Genomic DNA, 17177 nt, shown 5'->3' with positions numbered 1-17177 from the left:
TACCTTTTCAATCAAAGTGTTTGGGGAGGGAGGAAGAGAGAAAATTTGGAATCCAAAGTTTTAAAAACACATGTTAAAAAAATTGTTTTCACATGCAACTGGGAAATAAGAAATATAGATAATAGGGTATAGAAATCTATCCTGCCCTAAAGGAAAATAGAAAGGGAAAAGGATGGGGGGGGGAGAGATATAGAAGGGAGGGCAGTTTAGGGGAAGGGGTATTCAGAATGCATGCCACTTTGGGGTGGGGGGCAGGGATGAGATGGGGAGAAAATTTGGAAATCTTGTGGAAGTGAATTTTGAAAACTAAAAAATAAATTAAAAAATAAAAAACTTGCTTACTAGAAAAGTAATCCAAAATGGATGTTTTAGCAGGTAGTGGGCACTGCCTCTTCTAAGGTCTTCAGACAAAAGTGGGATGATGACTTAGGTATGTAATAGAGGTACTTATTTTGGTAATAGGCTGGGCTAGGTGGCCTCTGAGGTCCCTTCTAACTTTGGGATTCTAAAAATTGTGAACTTTTCTCTCTGTGGGTGTTATGGTTTATCATGGTATACAGATAGAGTTTATCTTTGTTTCTAGTATCTCTTACACAGTGTATGCTTGCACAGAGTAAGGAATAATGAAATACCCAATTTTTATGTAATAAAACTTAACTTTATTCTTAGGTGAAAAGAGTAGAGGGAACTGGACAGTCTAACATAATTAGTACAATGACATTTGTAAGCCTAAACATTAATACAGAATCTGCCTGTTTGGATTCTGATTAAGACAAAGGCAGTCTACATCACACCAGTGAATATCTTAGAAAAGCTGATGCCTCTCCATTTTATGTGTCAATTTATGTTAATATTCAATGGACCATTGAACAAAGTTATTGTTGCATCCATCAGATAATTTTGCATAACTTTAAAATATGCATGGAAGATACCTTGTTTGAGGGAAGCCATTAAGGATTCATTTTCTTCTTTGTGGTATTTTTAAATAGGAACTAACATTAGACACAGTGGGAGTTTATATTTCCTACTTTTCTGAATCACTTATGTAACTATGAAGATATCCACCTATTCTTTAAAAAACAATATTTTATTTAAAAAAATTAGTCTCTCAATCCCTCAATTAGTAATTTCACAAACTTTTCCTTCCTTTGTTCCTTCCTTCCTTCTTTTATTTCTTTTTTCCTTCCTTACTTCTTCCTTTCTTTTTCCCTTCTTTCCTTCCTTCCATCTTTCTTCCTCTCTCTCTCTCTCTTTAAAAAACACATGGTTAAGGTGAGATTTTGATTTGTTTGACTATATACATTTGTAATGGGCTGTGTTTTTTTGGTTTCTCAATGGGGGAAAAGTAGAAAGTGAAAGGGAGAGAATTTAAAGTTGAAAATGAAATAAAATTGAATTAGAAATTTTACAAATGCTAGGGCAGAATGTTGTATATACTGTTAGAGGTGGTCATTGTACTGAATATGTATTTCATTCTTGATCTCCCTGACTTAAACCCTCTCTTCAAACCATTTTAACCACAGTTGTCAAAGGGATATTCCTAAATCACAGGTTTGGTTGTTTGCCTAAACAATACCATTCTTGTTGTATAAGTAGTTAGACTGCTTTTGCTTACTTCATTTTACATCAGTTAACACAGGTCTTGTCAGGTCTTTCTGAAACCATTCCCTTCATGATTTTGTATAGCACAATACAATTCCATAACATTCATATGTCATAACTTGTTCAGTCATTCCCTAATTGATGGTTACTATTCAATTTTTAATTCTTTGCCACCGCAAAAAGAGCTCCTATATATGTTTTTAATCTTTCTTTAATATTTCAAGGTACAGTGCTAGTAATGGTATTGCTAGATTAAAGGTTGTGTGCTATTTAATATCTGGTTTTTTTGCCCTAACATTTAAGTTCCAGCTTATCTCTTGTATGAGAAGAGGAATTTTTCATTATTTGTCCTCTGCAGTCTCCATTGGTTTTCCAATTGGGATCATAGATCTTGAGCTCAATGGAACCTCAGAAGCCATCTAGTCCAATCACTTCATGTTGCATATAAGGAATCTTAGACCTAGGGAAACGGAATGATTTGCCTAATGTAGAAAAAATTGTTACTGGGATAAATAATATGATTGGACTCAAAGATTCCATGGGTTCCTGTCAACTTGGAGGGAAAACTTTAATGAAGTGGTCCAAGGATCTGTGCTGGATTTAGGCTCTTTAATGATTTTATGGATGATTTGGAGGAAGAAATAGATTACATGCCCAGTAAATTTGGATAGCTAGAAGAGCTGTATGAAAACAAGGATCCTAAAAGGTCTTGATAGGCTAAAATAATGGGCCAAATGTAACAAGTTACAGTGCATCAGGGACAGATGTCAAGTCACAGACAAAAGAAATTATTACAAGTATAGGATGGGGGTGATATGACTAGAGAGTAGTTTATATGATACAGATTTCAGTGATCTGAAAGTTTAATATGATTCAACAGCATGATACAGTAGCCAAAAAAAGCTTGTGATGATAGATTAGAAAGATAAAATGTGTAAAATAGCACAATTATGAAAAAAATTTACTACAATTTGTCATAATTTCTCCTGTCTATTCAAATGCTATTTAAATGCAAATAATTACAAACAGATATTATAATTTATTTTGAAATTAATTTTTTACCCTATCTATCTTATCTACCTATCTTTTTGCTTTATGGATAAAAAATGCTTGGCCTCAATTGATACAACTTGGTTATTCAAGGTATTCCTTTTTTTTTTTTTGGCTAGGCAATGGGGTTAAGTGACTTTCCCAGGGTCACACAGCTAGTAAGTGTTATGTGTCTGAGGCCGGATTTTATTCAAGGTATTGTTAAAAGAAATATCATATGCAGGATGAAGGAATAACAATCCTGATGTTTTATTCACTGTCTGGATCATTTGGATTATTATATTAATTTCTAGAGGCCAAATTTTATGAAGAAAATGGACAAGCAAGGGTACTTCCAGGGGTCAATATAATGAAGGCAGCAACGAACAGTTCCTAAGTAGGACTAGTGTGATGAAAAGGGGATGTTAAGTTTGTGTAAGGAATAGATGGAAGAGAACATGATAGTTGTATTCAGTCCTTTGAGGACTTGCAATGTAGAATTAGAATTCATTATTAATTCTTCTGAAGTGAAAGCTTCATACTCCTCTACCCAATCCATTCCAATGGCTTTCCATTGCCTCTAGGAACAAATATAAGATTTTCTATTCAACTTTTAAAGTCCTTCACAACCTGTCCCCAAACCTACTTTTCCACCTTTATACAATACTTCCCTTCCCATAATCTGTAGTCCTGCCAATATTTTCTCCTTACTTTTCTATACTGCAAAGGTTCGTTTCCTGTATTTACTCATTTCATTTTATATCAGTTAACACAAGTCTTTTTTCCTTTCTCTGCACCTTTTCACTGGCTGTCCACGATGCTTATAATGTACTTAATTTTATTTTCTCGAAATCATCCCATCATAGTCAACTCACATCCATTTCCTCTGTCTATGTACACTCCTTCTAACTGCCCTAATAGTAACAAAATTCTTAAGAGTTATATCACCTTCCCATATAAGAATATAAACAGTTTATCTTTATTGAGTCCCTTATAATTTCTCTTTCATGTTTACCATTTTTATACTTCTCTTAAGTCTTGTATTTGAAGTGAACTTTTTTATTCAGCTCTGGTTTTTTCATCAGGAATGCTTGAGAGTCCTCTATTTCACTAACTATCCACCCCACTCCCCCACATCTCCTTAGGATTAGACTCAGTTTTGCTGTATAGTTTATTCTTGGTTTTAATCCCAGCTCCTTTCCCTTCTTCTGCTAAATCTTGTGTGATCCTTACTCTGGCTTCACAATATTTAAATTGTTTCTTTCTGGTTGCTTGAGATATTTTCTCTTTGACCTGGGAGCTCTGGAATTTAGTAATAAAACTCCTGGGAGGCTTTGTTTTTTTTATCTCCTTCAGGAGGTTATCAGTACTTTCTTTCAATTTCTATTTTATCATCTGGTTTTAAGCTATCATTGCAACTTTCCTTGACAATTTCTTAAACATGATGTCTAAATTCCTTTATTGATCATGGCTTTTAGGTAGTACAATAACTCTTAAATTATCTTTCCTTCATCTTTTTTTTCTATTAAAGCTGTTTTTTTTCCAATGATACATTCATATTATCTTCTTATTTTTCTTATTTTTCTTTTTTTTTCAATTCTCATGGAGTTATTAGCTTTCACTTACACAATTCTAATTTTTAAGCAGTTATTTTGTTTAGTGAGCTTTTGTACCTTTTTCTATTTGTTCAATTCCCCCTTTTAAGGATTTCTACACTTCAGTGAATTTTTAAACCTCTTTTCCCATTTTGCTAATTATGCTTTTTAAGGCATTCTTCTCTTCCAATGGATTTATGTTCCTCTTTTACCATTTGGCCAATTATGTTTTTTCTTAATTTACTTATTTATTTTTAGTTTTCAACATTCACTTCTACAAAATTTTGAGTTCCAAATTTTCTCCCCATCTCATCCCTCTCCCCAACCCAAGATGGCATGCATTCTGAGTACCTCTTCTTCTAATCTCTCCTCCTTTCTATCTTCCCCCTTATCCCTTTCCCTTCTATTTTCCTATAGGGCAGGATAGATTTCTATACCCCATTGCCTGTATATCTTATTTCCCAGGTGCATGTGAAAACAATTTTTAACATTTGTTTTTAAAACTTTGGGTTCCAAATTTTCTCCCTTCCCACCTACCCTCTTTAAGAAAGCAAACAACTTGTTACAGGTTATACATATGTAGACATGCAAAACACTTCCATAGTAGTCATGTTGTGAAAAACTAACTATATTTCCCTTCATCATATTCCACCCCCCTATTATATTCTATTCTCTCTATTCTTTCTTTTGACCCTGTCCCTCCTTAGAAGTGTTTGCTTCTGATTACTCCCTCTCCCACTCTTCCCTTCCCTCTATCATCTCCCAGCACTCTTAACCCCTTCCCCACCATTTTCCTGTAGGGTAAGATAGATTTCCATACCCAGTTGAATGTGTATGGTATTCCCTCCTTAAGCCAAATCTGATGAGAATAAGATTCACTCATTCCCTCTCACCTTCCCCCATTTCCCCTCCACTGTAAAAGCCTTTTCTCATCTGTTTTATGTGAGATAATTTACCCCACTCTACCGCTCCCTTCCTCCTTCTCCCAGTATAATCTTCTCTTACCCCTTAATTTCACTCTCCAGATATCACCCCTACATCTTCAACTCACCCTGTGCCCTCTATTTATCTATATATACATACATATAATTTTTTCTTCTCCAACTACCCTAATACTGACAAAGGTCTCATGAGTTACAAATATCATCTTTCCTTGCAGGAATGTAAACAGTTCAACCTTAATAAGTCCCTTATGATTTTTCTTTTCTGTTTACCAGCTATTTTTAAGGTATTATTTTCTTCAGTATTTTTGTGCATCTTTTGCCAAGTGTTGATTTTCCTTTCATCACTGTCATCCCCCCCCCCCAATTTTCCCTCTATTTCTTTTATTTGATTTTGAAAATCCTTTTTGAGCTCTTCCAAGAGTTCTTGTTAGCCTGGTGTCCAACTCACTTTTTTTTTTTCCTTTGAGGCTTTGCTTATAGATACTTTGCCATTATTTTCTTCTGAGTTTGTGTTTTGAGCTTACTTGTCACCATAGTAACTCTTTATGATCAGGTCATTTTTTTTGCTCATTTTCCCACTGTATTTCCAGCCTTTGATTTTTATGTTAAAGTTGAGCTCTGCCTTAATTTTGAGGGAGCATTGTCCCAAACTTTAGGTTTTATATACTGCTATTTTCAGAGCTAAATCTGGGGGATGTGTAAATTGTTGGTAATTCCAAGATGGATCTAAGGAAAGGTGTGCTCACTGCTCTCTTGTTATGTGCTCTGGTCTTTATCCAGGAATAGCCCTTGTTCTCCTGTAGCTTCATGTGCTAGTAGTGCCCCTTTCTGTCTTCGAACTGAAACCAGGGACCCTACTCCCTTGTGAGCAGCCACAAGCACTGTTTTCTGCCCTGTAACTATGACCAGTGCCCCTGCTCCCCTGTGGCCATAAGTGCTAGTGCTAATCACAAGACAAGCTAATAAAACAGAAGACATTTAACAAAATCTATCATATAGATGACTGTGGATAAGCAAGAGAAATGTAGGATAGATGATATCACAATTATGTGGGTTTGTGGTTGATTAAATAACTTTAATTGAAGACAAAGACTATTAATGGATCAATGTTAATCTGTAGAAGAGTTTCTAGTGTAGAAGGGTTCAGTGTTTTGGTCCTGTCTTCAACATTTGTATCAATTGTTTGAATGAAGATATATTGATTAATTCAATATATCAATATATCAAGCACTTATGATTTCATTACTCTGTGTATGCCTGCTGTAGGAACTTCTCTGACTCACATAGATAGTAGCACATTTATAACTAATTGTCTGAAAAAGTTTTCAGAGACTTAATTAAATCAAGTGAGCTACCTATAGTTACTAGAATAATAAGTGTGAAATGTGGGGTTTGGACTAAGGTCTTCTTGATTACTGGTCCAACATTTTAACTATTATGCTAGTTCTCTTCAATGATGTGTCTGAATGAGATGTATAGATAGCCCAAATATGAGAGGGATAGCAAATATGTTAGATAACAGATTCAAAAAATATCTAGACAAACTGGAATAATGTCACAAAACAAAATAAAATCTGGTATAAATCAATGTAAAGCCCCATAAATGGGTTAAAAAATAATAGCACAAGTATAGGATGAAAGGGATATTCAATGGTCAACTGCAAAATGGTGAATCATAGATCTTAGAGATGGATGAGATTCTTCAAAAGATTCTGGTTCAGTTGCATTATTCTTATCCTATGGACATGGCATCTGAGTTGAAGCACTTCATACAAGGTCATATATACATCTAAAAAAGAGCAGAGAGAGGACCACAAGTATCAAGTTCTCTATTCCTGTAAATGTTGAAGGAGAGAATATTGAAGACAGTACTTTTTGTGTAAAATTTGACTATGTAATGGGGGTGGACTTGCCAATGAGGGTCAGTCATTCAGAATTTACCGAAATTCTCCCACATGATTTTCAGTCCTTATAACTATGAAGAAAATTATGGAGAACTGTTTTCTAGACATCTATAACTCAAGGATTGGTATCCTGGGATGACAAAAATGTGAAGATATAACCATTGGTTTAGTAGCTGTAGAGCCAGAGTTGAGCGTGAATTTATTTATTTTTATTATTAATAAATTTATTTATTTTTAATTTTCAACATTTACTTCCACAAGATTTTGAGATCCAAATTTTCACCACGTCTCGCCCTTCCCCCCACCCCAAGATGGTATGCATTCTGACTACCCCTTCCCCTAGTATGCCTTCCCTTCTATCTCTCCCCACTTTCTCCTATCCCCTTCCCCTTTTATTTTCCTGTAGGGCAGGATAGATTTCTGTACCCCATTTCCTGTATTTCTTATTTCCCAGTTGCATGTGAAAACATTTTTTTAACATGTGTTTTTAAAATTTTGGGTTCCAAATTTTCTCCCTTCCTCCCTCCCCACCTACCTTCATTGAAAATATAGGTTATACACGTGCAGTTATGCAAAACACTTTCACATGCTGTGAAAAACTAACTCTATTTCCCTTAATCCTATCCATTTATTCTATTCTTTTTTTGACCCTGTCCCTCCTGATAAGTATTTGCTTCTGATTATCCCCTTTCCCAATCTGCCCTCCTCTCTATCATCCCCCTACTCTCTTGTCCTCTCCCCCCCCCCCTATTTTTTTGTAGGGTAAGACACATTTTCATACCCCATTAAGTGTGTATGTTATTCCCTCCTTAAGTCAAATCCTATGAGAATAAGATTCACTCATTCCCTCTCACCTTCTCCCATTTCCCCTCCACTGTAAGAGTCTTTTCTTTCCTGTTTCTTTTGTGAGATAACTTACCCTGTTCTACCTCTCCCTTTCTCCTTCTCCTAGTATTAAACCTCTCTCACCCCTTAATTTTATTCTCCAGATATGACCCCTTCATCCTCAATTCACCCTGTGCCCTCAATGTATCTATTTATCTATCTATATCTATCTATCTATCTATCTAGATAGATAGATAGATACACATAATTTTTTCCCTCCAACTACCCTAATACTGACAAAGGTCTCATGAGTTACAAATATCATCTTTGCATGCAGGAATGTCAACAGCTCAACCTTAATAAGTCTCTTATGATTTCTCTTTCTTGTTTACCTCTTCATGTTCCACTCGAGTCTTGTATTTGAAAGTCAAACTTTCTATTGAGCTCTGGTCTTTTCATCAAGAATGCTTGAAAGTCCTCTATTTCACTGAACGATCATTTTTCCCCTTGCAGGATTATGCTCAGTTTTGCTGGGTAGGTGATTCTTGGTTGTAATCCTATCTCCTTTGCCCTACAGAATATTATATTCCATGCCCTGCGGTCCCTTAATGTAGAAGCTACTAAATCTTGTGTTATCCTGATTGTGTTTCCACAATACTTGAATTGTTTCTTTCTGGCTGCTTGTAATATTTTTTCCTTGACCTGAGAACTCTGGAATTTGGCTACAGTATTCCTAGAAGTTTTCCTTTGGGGATCTCTTTCAGGAGGAGATTGGTGGATTCTTTCCATTTCTATTTTGCCCTCTGATTCTAAAATATCAGGGCAATTTTCCTTGATCATTTCTTGAAAGATGATGTCTAGGCTCTTTTTTTGATCATGCTTTCAAATAGTTCAATAATTTTTAAATTCTCTCTCCTGGATCTATTTTTGAGGTCAGTTGTTTTTCCAGTGAGATATTTCACATTGTTTTCTAATTTTTCATTCTTTTGGATTTGTTTTACAGTGTCTTGATTTCTCATAAAGTCACTAGCTTCCAATTGCTCTATTCTAATTTTTAAGGAAGTATTTTCTTCAGTAATCTTTTGGACTTCCTTTTCCATTTGGCCAATTTTCCTTTTTAGGGCATTCTTCTCCTCATTGGCTTTTTGGACCTCTTTTGCCATTTGGGTTAGGCTATTTTTTAAGGTATTATTTTCTTCAGTATCTTTTTGGGTCTCCTTTAGCAAGCTGTTAACTTGTTTTTCATGATTTTCTTGCATCACTCTCATTTCTCTTCCTAGTTTTTCCTCTACCTCTCTTAAGCTTCTCAAAATTCCTTTTGAGCTCTTCCAAGGCCTGGGACCAATTCGTATTTTTCTTGGAGGCTTTGGATGTAGGAGCTTTGACTTTGTTGTCTTCTTCTGGTTGTATGCTTTGATCTTCTTTGTCACCAAAGGAAGATAATATAGTCTGACTCTTTTTGCGCTGCTTACTCGTGATCCCAGCCAATTACATGATTTTTAAACTCTTTGTTAAGGTAAGAGTCTGCTTCCAATGTGGAGAATGTACTGTCCCAAGCTTCAGGGGTTTGTACAGCTGTTTTCAGAGATACTTCTAGGGACCTGTAAATTTTCAGCTCTTCCAAGCTGGTACGATAAGGGGCGAGGTCTTTCCTTTCCACTGCCACAACAAGTTCCACCACACCAGCACTCCTCCTCGCCCCAGGACCACCCCTCAGAACTGTGACCCAGATCCAAGCATTGGCAAAGCAAGAGATTCCTGCCTCAGCACTGGTAAAGAGATCCCTGCAATCCCCATCCTGATCAGCCACTCAATTCCCCCAGTCTGTGGACTGGAAGCTCAGGAGGCAGCTGCTACCCAGAGGCCGCACTCAGAACTTGCAGCTGAGACCTAGCTACTTCTCTCACCACAGTCACGGACTTTTCCCACTGACTTTCCAAGTTCTCTTTGGCATTCATGGGTTGAGAAGTCTGGAAACCACCACAGTTGTCAGCGATTCAGTCCTCTGAGGCCTGCTCCAGGTTCACTGCGCTCCTCTCCCCACCCAGGGTGATATACCTTTCTGATCAACCATCCAGGTTGTCTTGGGCTGGAAATTTATTTCCCTCTGTCTTTTTGTGGATTCTGCTGCTTTAGAATTTGTTTAGAGCCATTTTTTTTACAGGTATTTGGGGGGGTTTGGAGAAGAGCTCAAGCAAGTCACTGCTTTCACTCTGCCATCTTGGCTCCACCCCCTGAATTTAAAAAAAGGAAAACCTACTCATCTTTCAGTCTCTTCTCTTTGCCACTGTAGGACTTGGAACTGCCTGGATGTTCAAATATGTGGGTAATGCCTGTGTTCTGACCTAATTACAAATCATGAACACATAGTTGCCTCTGGAGAAGCACAAATCTTTAGAGTCTGGTGGAAAGTTGTATCTAAGGGGAACTTCACAAGAATGCTATGAAGTGGGTAGAGTACTTCTGGTTCAATAGTCAGGAGCTACCTTTTTGCCACGTGTAGTTTCCACATGTGTGCCTTAGTACCATCATGCTCTAAGGATAAACCCATTCTCCTCAGGGACTTGTATATACAATGAGATAATGCACCCTCAGGTTTTTTGGGGGGAAGAAATTACGTTTTTGTGTTGGCTGTTATTACTATAGTTTTTTGTAAATATCTTTGTTAAAAAATAATTGATATCTAGTAGATAATTGTAGATATCTAGTAGATAATTACTGGTAGAACTTTGTAAGCAACAGTATTGGAAACTTTAACTCTTAGGGTTACCACTGAACTGGAGGGAGAGAGAGAGAAGGAAAGAGAGAGAAACAGAGGCAGAGACACAGACATTTTAATTTAATTCAATTTCATCTAAAATGTTATCTAGGATTTTTTAGCAGTAAAATAAAATTTTAACAACTAATATTTATAAAGTTTTACAAAATTTGCTAATGATGAACATTGATTATCTCATTTAATCCTCACAACAACTTTTTAATTTAGTTGCTGTTAATATCACTGCTTTATAGATAAAAAAAAATTAGGATAAAATATGGTAAATAAATGTAAAAGACAAAGGCAGGTAGGTAGCAAAATGAATAATAGAGCACTGGGTTTAGAATCAGGAAAATTGATATTCACTAGTTTGAATCTGGCTTCGGAGACTTACTAGCCATGTAGCCTTGAGCAAATCACCTAACCTGTTTGCCTCAGGTCCTCTTCTGTAAAATGAGCTGGAGAAGGAAATGGCAAACCACTCCTGCATGTTTGCCAAGAAAACCCCAAATGGGGTCACAAAGAGTCAGACATGACTGAAATGACTCAACAATAAAAAAAATTTTAAAGTCAGGACTCAAACTTAAGTCTTCAACACTCCATGTCTGATCTATTAGATCACTTAACTGCCTCTTGGATGGAATGACATGGCTACTGGGCCTGGCTAGATCTATTGGGACATGTTTATTTGTATTGGCTGACTCACCAATCAGTACATCGTGGCCACAGAATCTGTATGATTATGAGTTGTAGACTTCCAAAGCTGAAAATCCCTTGCTTGACCAAGACACCACAATGCATTTTTCCTTTTTATTCAGTTCATATCTTTTTTCTCCCGATCTTTCCCAACAACCTTATTTGCAAAAAAGCCAGAATTAAAAAAAAATCTTTAAAAATAAATTTTTTTTTAACCACCTATGTATTTATAGAGAGACTAGGTGTGATTTGTTGCTAGGGGAAAAATGTGGTGAAGTTTACCATCCTTTTTAAAGCCTTCACTAATCAATGCAGCCCTTGTTATTTTCATAAAATAATGGTATCAGACTTTGACAGGTAAAATGAGAGAAAAAGCAGATTTCTCACAACTTCATTCAGCTCCTTTTCCATTGGATGAAATATAGCCCTGAGGATACTTGCCCCAGTCAAGCCAGTATGATAAGAACTAAGAAATAAAATGGGCTTCTAACCATAAGTAAGATGGTTCCTGAGCTAAGACACTCAGAGAGAAGAGAATAGTTCAAATAACATTTCAAAGCATAGATGTGATTCTACTGGGGCAACTGCTATGTTCTGTGAGTAGTCTACCTGAGGAAAAGAGAATCATAAGCATTGGCTTAAAAATGGTAGATGATGACTCTGGAGTCAGAGGATCTTTGTTCAAATTCTGCTTTTGATGCTAATATGTATGTGATCAATAACAAATCATGACTTCCCTGGACTTTAGTTACCTCATATGTAAAATGAAGAGATTGAATTAGGTGGTCTTTGAGGTCCCTTCCGGCTTTAATTCTACACATTAGCAGATGACTCTAAAGCTATCTCCTCAGCTGAAAACTACAGCTGATACACAATGGGAAATTGAAAGTGTTGGTTGAATAACCTTCAGTCCTTGCCTATAAGAGAAAATGTACTAATTACAGCCCAATGAATATTGAATATGATATTAGATAACCTTGAAGATGGCTGGATAGCTTAAGATCAACCAAAGTAGAAACAAGGCCCAGGACAAAGAACTTGAGGTATGGCACTAAGCAAGGAATATCAGAGAACAGCAGTATTATATCACTAAAAGGCACCAATAACTCTATAATAACAGTGGTACGAGTTGCTCCTTCATGTTTATGCCCTGAGCAAACATGTTGCCTGCATGTAAATTCTTCCACACAAATATGTTGGACACATGTGTTCCCTATGTGTCTATGGCCCAGAAATTATCCTTATACAGATTCACTCTTCCCATTGAGGATATGTGTAATTGTAGGAAAGTAAGATCAAGGTTTATGGAAAATGTCTTCTGTTATTTTGCTACTGTGTCATATCCACTTTTAACAAAGTTTGCACTATATATGTACTATGTCTGAGTACTAAAAATTACCATTTCAACATGTGGTTTGTGATATGGTCAGAAGATTATTCTGATCATGAAGCACCAGCAATGTAGAGTAACTTTCTAGGGGACTCAGAAGTGAAGGGTACTTTAAGAACTACCAACATTTATTTGGATATTCTTTATTTTGGAACAAAATACACTTCCCAAATAACACTCATACAATGTCATTTCTCCTTTGAATCTCTTCCCCACCACCACTTTATTCTTGAAAACCACCATTAAGCAACACCCCCACCCCCAGCCCATAGCAAAATGACAACAGATTACTTGTCATTTTCTATTTTTGTAGTTTAATGACTGGTAAAAGAGAAAGGATTTTTTAAAACTTTTATTGTATGACACTGATATTGTATTTGATCTCAATTTTGTTGCTTTTTAGTATTGCCCAATTATACACAGTAATTAAGTTGCATTTATTACTCTTTTGGTTCCACTTTCTTCATTCCGTATCACTTCATACAAATCTTCCCTTGTTTATCTGATTTCTTCTTATTTCTCATTTGTATTAGGGAGCAACATACCATTATACTTATGTATGACTTTCTTAGCTGTTTCTGAAGTGTCAGACTATACTTCATTTCCAAGTGTTTACATCACAAAAATAATGCTGCTATGAATATTTGTGCAAGGATGAGTCTTTCTTCCTGTCAGTAACTTCTTTTTGGAATAATCCCACTTGCTTGCTAGATTGAAAAGTATGTTCAATCTGATAATTTTTCTTGCACAGTTGCAAAGTTTTGTCCAAAAGAGTTGGACCAATTTATAACTGCCAGCAATGAATTGGAGTTCTTGGCATAGTATGTACCTATGTGATTTAACATTCCCTTTTCTAGTCTTTGCTAATTTGATGTATAGAAGGTGATATTTCTGAGTTCTTTCTATTTGAATTTCTCTGCTTATTAGTGATATAGAATAATTTGCCAGATAGTTATTGAAAGTTTGTGTTTATTTTTTGTTTGTTCCTATAATTTAACCACTAGGATCACTGCTAATAATTGTATAGTTTGTGGCAACTCCCTATAGAGGGTTTATATTTAGTTTTTTTCTTAAACTTTCTTCTTGTTGCAATTATATAGATTTTATTTGTACAGAAGCATTTAACTTCTATGCAAATACGATAACCGATTTCATCTATTTTGATTTTTCCATCCCATATCTGGTTATGAATTCTTCCCTTAACTATAGCTGTAAAACATAAAATCTTCTATTGTTTAAAAAATTTGTGGTATGAATTTATATTTGGATCTTTATTATTTTAGGATTCATTGTGGTAGATAGTGTAAGATTGTGATTTCAATCAATTTTATTTAAACCCAACTATTCTTTTGTCTCCGAGGAGTTCTTTTGTTAGTATTTTATTCTACAACTTTATTATTTAATCTATTCCAATGACCAACTTTTTAAATTTTTGGTCTAATACAAAAGATTTTTCATAATTAGAGTTTTGTAAAAATATAGCTTGAAACTTGAAATATCAAGCTACTTTAACATTAAAACATTAACATTTTTCTTGTTTCCTTTGATTTGACATTTCATTTCTTCTTTTTGATTTTGTTATCATTTTGTGACATTCTATAATGTGATGCCTTGTATTTTGTATAAAATTAAATCTGTAGAGTAATTTTTGTAGAATCATGATTTTTATTATATTATCCTTGACCAAGGATGAACACTATTTTTGCAATTACTTAGAGTTTATTTTATTTATATAAAATTATCTTGAAATTATGATTATATGTATGTAGTTTTACTTCCAAATATTAAAGATAAGATTACTAAAATATTATTGTTTTCATTGGTATTTCTATTCTTATACTGGTTTTTGTCTGCAATATACAGAAGTGTTAATGATTAATGTGAATTTATTTTGTGTCCTGCTACTTTACTGAAGCTGCTAACTCTCTTAATAATTTTTATTGTTGTTGTTGATCCTCTAAGATTTACTAATTACCATCCAAATATAAATTTTTTTTTCCTTTTTAGTCTATGTTTATATCCACAACATTTTGTTCTTTTATTATTGCTATAATTAGCATTTCTAGAAGATAGTAGGCATCCTTGTTTCACACCTGAACTTGTTTGGAAACAATCCACTGTTTAATTATTTAAAGGAATGAGAGCTCTTGGTTCTAGATAAATATTTTTGACCATAGCATGGAAAGGTTTTTTATTTGTTTTGTTTTGCTATGCTCTTTAGAAACTTTTACATAAATTAGCAAAGATTTTTATTAAAAAACTTTCTGAGTTAATTGATAAAGCTATGGTGTATTACTATTATTATAGTATTAATATGATTAATCATAACTTTTTTTCTAATGTTGAAACATTCTTGAATTCCTGGTATAAATACAACCTATTCATGATGAACAATTTGGATCACAAATTACTTTAGTCTGGTAATATTTTATTTTATATTTTTGTATCAATGGTCAATAGTACTCTACTTTCTGCATCTATGGTTTAGATATCATCATATTTGTTTCATAGAAAGCAAATGATACATCGCTATCTTTTTATGTATTTTTTTGGAGATAGTTTATGTTTCAAAGAGATGATATATTATTTAAACTTTTGAAAGAATGAATGTAAATCTTTGTGAAACAAGAGTTTCTTTCTTTGGGGGGATTTATTTCTGAATTTCTTATTTTTTTCTCTCTTGAGATGGACTTATGTATAGCCCTATTTTCTTCTTTGTTAATTTGAATAGTTTGTATTTTTAGATAATCTTTCATATCTTTTCATTTTACTTTTAGGGGGCATGTAACAGTATAGGAGTTCCTGATTAATGTATTATTTCTTCTCCATTCAATGTGAATCACACCTAAATTTTTACAAAAAATATAATCTGAGTAATTTAGTTTTCCTTTATCTTTTTTTTAAATCTCATGATTTATTGCTTTTATCAGCAAGTGATAAAAGTTAGGTCTTGTTTATTTTTCATTAGTAGTTTCTTTATTTCCTAGTTCACTTCTATCTCTTTTGATTTTCAAGAACTGTTGTGCTTATCTAGGGGTTATTATTTTGTTGATTCATTAGGTCTTAAAATAGCATTCTCAATGCATTACAACTCTCTTTTTCTCTTATATGTCTTAAGTTATACATGTCATGTAATTATTTCCCTTATATCAACTTTCCAATCTCTATCAATTTTATGCAAGTAATCTATATATGCATAAAGGTCATCCTTAATGAAGATATGAAAAGGATACAAGCATTTCCTAAATACAAACACATCTTCACAGCCACAGAACACAACATCCCACTGTTCTCATAGTGTGATGATTTTAAAAAAAAGAAAAACATTTGATTCAATAGAATATAATACAACTTTAAAGAATTTCTACTAATAGGTTCCCCTATACTTGTAACAAAACTACAAAGTGCTGCTTGAATGATGTAACAATAAAGTTTACTATGTTTGACAGCTGTGACTATCAAAATCAAACAAGACATAAATATATATATATATTGTTTGCTCACCAAGAATTTTCCCCATTTTAATGGATAATGTTGATTTCTGAATCCAAATGGAATAAGATTCCCTATAAATGGTGAGGTACTCTAGATACTGCTATTTTCAGATGATATTGTGCTGATTGCTTCAGTTTTGAGAGCTTCCTAAATAATGGCCAGCACAATTGTGAAAGATTTCTTCTAAATACCCACATGGAGAAAAAAAATGAATAATATACCTATTTTGTAGTTTATAATGAATATGTACTTTGTAAAGGGCTAGTCTGTGAAAGCATATATTTTAGCCAGATACTATATATGGTCAAGGAATGACTCAGAATTAAAGAGGAGGAGAATGATCTAGATAGCATTTGAGAAATTATGCAGGACCTTTAATCAGCTGGGAGGCTCAGTGGACACAGTGCTAGGATTGGAGTCAAGAAGACTTGTCTTCATGAGTTCACATCTGGCCTCAGACTAGTGTCTGATATATATTAGCTATATGACCATGTGCAAGTCACTTAACCCTATTTGCCTCAGTTTCTTTATGTATAAAATAAACCAGAGAAGGAAATGACAAACCTCTCCAGTATCTTTGCCAATAAAACCCCAAAATGGGGTCATGAAGAGTTGGACACAACTGAAAAAGTGACTGAGTTGAACTTAAATCAGAAGTGTTAAACACTCTCCTCCCAATGGACCACATGCAGCCCACAACAATTTATTTTTTAATATTCTATTTTTTCCAATTACATGTACATTTTAAACATTTTTTAAAAAATTTGATTTCCAATTTTTTTCCTTTTATCCCTCCCCTCCCTTCTCATTGAGAAGACAAGAAATTTAATATAGGTTGTATATATGTAGTCATGCAAAACACAATTCCATATTTTTCATGTTGTGAAAGAAAACACACCAAAAAAAACCCAAGAAAAATAAAGTTTAAAAAAGACGTTT

Source organism: Vombatus ursinus, unplaced genomic scaffold, assembly GCF_900497805.2.
Source record: "Vombatus ursinus unplaced genomic scaffold, bare-nosed wombat genome assembly UNPS02014872.1, whole genome shotgun sequence".
Taxonomy (NCBI): Eukaryota; Metazoa; Chordata; class Mammalia; order Diprotodontia; family Vombatidae; genus Vombatus; species Vombatus ursinus.
This window is presented reverse-complemented; position numbering follows the sequence as displayed.